Below are 4,426 nucleotides of genomic sequence, written 5' to 3'. Positions count from 1 at the left end.
ACTCCTCTGTAAGGAGGATGCAAAAGAGAAATTAAGTAGCAGACTCAACGACAAAATTCCAAGAAAAGCTTGTGGCCAAAATGCGAATGTTCCCCAGGCTCGTCATTGATTTAGGTATCATACAGTTATCCTTTTGTAATTAAAAGAATCAAAACGCTCAACCTCAGATGTTGCCTGTTCTAAACGTGTCAAATTTCATTAAAGTAAACCCTTAAAACATTAGCACTAGTCTGCTCCAATCAATGCTAGAGGAACCGAGGCTACAATAATGTTTTCCTAATTTGTGGGCAGTTTATATAATCTTCCTCTAGCAACCCACCCCCCAACCCCTTACTCTCCCCTTTTTGATATCATTCCCTCTCTTTGCTGTTTTTTTTCCTGTTCCCTCCATCTATTTAATTTGTTGTGTCCCACTTTCCTTTTTTCAACTATTCATCTCCCTTCCCATATTTCACTCTCTCACACGTTTTTCTCTCCCCATTAATTTTCATGTTTCTTATCTTACTCTTCACCCCATCCTCTCCCCCTCACCCCACTATCCCCTTCTTCCCCCTCCTCCTCCCCCCATCCAATCCCCCCTCACCTATCCATCTCCTCCCCCTCAGCCTCTTCTCCTCCCCCACGCTCCCCCCTCGCCCACCATGGCCTCCTCCTCGCCTACCAACCCCTCCCATCTCCTCGCCTCCTCCCCTCCCGACCCACCCACTCTCCTCCCCCCGCCCCTTCCTCTCTTCACCCTCTCCTCCTCTCTTCACCCCCAACTACCCCTCTCCTCTCCCCAATCCTCCACCCCTACGTCACCCCCTCATCCTCCCCTGTCCCCCACCCCTTCCCCGTTTGGTCTTCCCCTCCCCTCTCCGTTTGGTCTTCCCTTCCCCCCCTCTCCGTTGTCTCTTCCCCCCCCTCCCTCCCCCTATTTTGCGCTTCCCTCCCTTCCCCCCCTCTCCGTTGTCTCTTCCCCCCCCTCCCTCCCCCTATTTTGCGCTTCCCTCCCTTCCCCCCCTCTCCGTTGTCTCTTCACCCCCCTCCCTCCCCCTATTTTGCGCTTCCCTCCCTTCCCCCCCTCTCCGTTGTCTCTTCCCCCCCCTCCCCCTCCCTATTTTGCGCTTCCCTCCCTCCCCCTCCCTATTTTGCGCTTCCCTCCCTCCCCCTCCCTATTTTGCGCTTCCCTCCCTCCCCCTCCCTATTTTGCGCTTCCCTCCCTCCCCCTCCCTCCCCCTCCCTATTTTGCGCTTCCCTCCCTCCCCCTCCCTATTTTGCGCTTCCCTCCCTCCCCCTCCCTATTTTGCGCTTCCCTCCCTCCCCCTCCCTATTTTGCGCTTCCCTCCCTCCCCCTCCCTATTTTGCGCTTCCCTCCCTCCCCCTCCCTATTTTGCGCTTCCCTCCCTCCCCCTCCCTATTTTGCGCTTCCCTCCCTCCCCCTCCCTATTTTGCGCTTCCCTCCCTCCCCCTCCCTATTTTGCGCTTCCCTCCCTCCCCCTCCCTATTTTGCGCTTCCCTCCCTCCCCCTCCCTATTTTGCGCTTCCCTCCCTCCCCCTCCCTATTTTGCGCTTCCCTCCCTCCCCCTCCCTATTTTGCGCTTCCCTCCCTCCCCCTCCCTATTTTGCGCTTCCCTCCCTCCCCCTCCCTATTTTGCGCTTCCCTCCCTCCCCCTCCCTATTTTGCGCTTCCCTCCCTCCCCCCCCCCCTATTTTGCGCTTCCCTCCCTCCCTCCCCCCCTATTTTGCGCTTCCCTCCCTCCCCCCCCCGCCATTTTGCGCTTCCCTCCCTCCCCCCCCCGCCATTTTGCGCTTCCCTCCCTCCCCCCCCCGCCATTTTGCGCTTCCCTCCCTCCCCCCCCCGCCATTTTGCGCTTCCCTCCCTCCCCCCCCCGCCATTTTGCGCTTCCCTCCCTCCCCCCCCCGCCATTTTGCGCTTCCCTCCCTCCCCCCCCCGCCATTTTGCGCTTCCCTCCCTCCCCCCCCCCATTTTGCGCTTCCCTCCCTCCCCCCCCCCCATTTTGCGCTTCCCTCCCTCCCCCTCCCTATTTTGCGCTTCCCTCCCTCCCCCTCCCTATTTTGCGCTTCCCTCCCTCCCCCCTCCCTATTTTGCGCTTCCCTCCCTCCCCCCCCCCTATTTTGCGCTTCCCTCCCTCCCCCCCCCCTATTTTGCGCTTCCCTCCCTCCCCCTCCCTATTTTGCGCTTCCCTCCCTCCCCCCCCCCTATTTTGCGCTTCCCTCCCTCCCCCCCCCCCTATTTTGCGCTTCCCTCCCTCCCCCCCCCCTATTTTGCGCTTCCCTCCCTCCCCCCCCCTATTTTGCGCTTCCCTCCCTCCCCCCCCCTATTTTGCGCTTCCCTCCCTCCCCCTATTTTGCGCTTCCCTCCCTCCCCCTATTTTGCGCTTCCCTCCCTCCCCCTATTTTGCGCTTCCCTCCCTCCCCCTATTTTGCGCTTCCCTCCCTCCCCCTATTTTGCGCTTCCCTCCTTCTCCCTTCCCCTCCCCCCATTTTGTGTTTCCCTCCTTCTCCCTTCCCCTCCCCCCATTTTGTGTTTCCCTCCCTCTCCCTTCCCCTTCCCCCCATTTTGTGTTTCCCTCCCTCTCCCTTCCCCCCATTTTGTGTTTCCCTCCCTCTCCCTTCCCCCCATTTTGTGTTTCCCTCCTTCTCCCTTCCCCTCCCCCCATTTTGTGTTTCCCTCCTTCTCCCTTCCCCTCCCCCCATTTTGTGTTTCCCTCCCTCTCCCTTCCCCTTCCCCCCATTTTGTTTCCCTCCCTCTCCCTTCCCCCCATTTTGTGTTTCCCTCCCTCTCCCTTCCCCCCATTTTGTGTTTCGCTTCCTCTCCCTTCCCCTCCCCCCATTCTGTGTTTCCCTCCCTCTCCCTTCCCCTCCCCCCATTTTGTGTTTCCCTCCCTATTTTGTGTTTCCCTCCCTCTCCCTCCCCCCTCCCCCCATTTTGTGTTTCCCTCCCTCTCCCTTCCCCTCCCCCCCATTTTGCGTTTCCCTCCTTCTCCCTTCCCCTCATTTTGTTTCCCTCCCTCCCCCCCATTTTGCGTTTCCCTCCCTCCCCCTCATTTTGCGTTTCCCTCCCTCCCCCTCATTTTGCGTTTCCCTCCCTCCCCCTCATTTTGCGTTTCCCTCCCTCCCCCTCATTTTGCGTTTCCCTCCCTCCCCCTCATTTTGCGTTTCCCTCCCTCCCCCTCATTTTGCGTTTCCCTCCCTCCCCCTCATTTTGCGTTTCCCTCCCTCCCCCTCATTTTGCGTTTCCCTCCCTCCCCCTCATTTTGCGTTTCCCTCCCTCCCCCTCATTTTGCGTTTCCCTCCCTCCCCCTCATTTTGCGTTTCCCTCCCTCCCCCTCATTTTGCGTTTCCCTCCCTCCCCCTCATTTTGCGTTTCCCTCCCTCCCCCTCATTTTGCGTTTCCCTCCCTCCCCCTCATTTTGCGTTTCCCTCCCTCCCCCTCATTTTGCGTTTCCCTCCCTCCCCCTCATTTTGCGTTTCCCTCCCTCCCCCTCATTTTGCGTTTCCCTCCCTCCCCCTCATTTTGCGTTTCCCTCCCTCCCCCTCATTTTGCGTTTCCCTCCCTCCCCCTCATTTTGCGTTTCCCTCCCTCCCCCTCATTTTGCGTTTCCCTCCCTCCCCCTCATTTTGCGTTTCCCTCCCTCCCCCTCATTTTGCGTTTCCCTCCCTCCCCCTCATTTTGCGTTTCCCTCCCTCCCCCTCATTTTGCGTTTCCCTCCCTCCCCCTCATTTTGCGTTTCCCTCCCTCCCCCTCATTTTGCGTTTCCCTCCCTCCCCCTCATTTTGCGTTTCCCTCCCTCCCCCTCATTTTGCGTTTCCCTCCCTCCCCCTCATTTTGCGTTTCCCTCCCTCCCCCTCATTTTGCGTTTCCCTCCCTCCCCCTCATTTTGCGTTTCCCTCCCTCCCCCTCATTTTGCGTTTCCCTCCCTCCCCCTCATTTTGCGTTTCCCTGCCTCTCCCTTGCCCCCATTTTGCATTTCCCCCCCTCTCCCTTTGAGGGGAGCTGAATGGTGTAGCGGTATTTTCGCTGCACAAGTAATCCAGAGGTCCAGGGTAATGCTCTGGGGACCCAGGTTCGAATTGCGCCACGGCAGATGGTGGAAATTGAATTCAATAAAAATCTGGAATTAGAAGTCTAATAATGACCATTTATCGATTATTGTAAAAACCCATCTGGTTCACTAACTTTAAGGAAAAAAATCTGTCACCCTTACCTGGTCTGGCCTACATGTGACTCCAGAACGACAGCAATGTGGTTGACTCTTAAATGCCACCTGAAAGGGCCTAGCATGCCACTTAATTATAACAAACTGCTGCAAAGTCACAAAAAAGGAATGAAACTAGACGGACCACCCAGCATCGCCCTAAGCACTGGAAACGATAATGGCAATCGCAGCCCTGTCAACCCTACAAAGTCCTCCTTATTAAC

Source organism: Cetorhinus maximus, chromosome 6 (assembly GCF_964194155.1).
Source record: "Cetorhinus maximus chromosome 6, sCetMax3.hap1.1, whole genome shotgun sequence".
NCBI classification, from domain to species: Eukaryota; Metazoa; Chordata; class Chondrichthyes; order Lamniformes; family Cetorhinidae; genus Cetorhinus; species Cetorhinus maximus.
Note: the sequence above shows the minus strand (reverse complement) of the source record.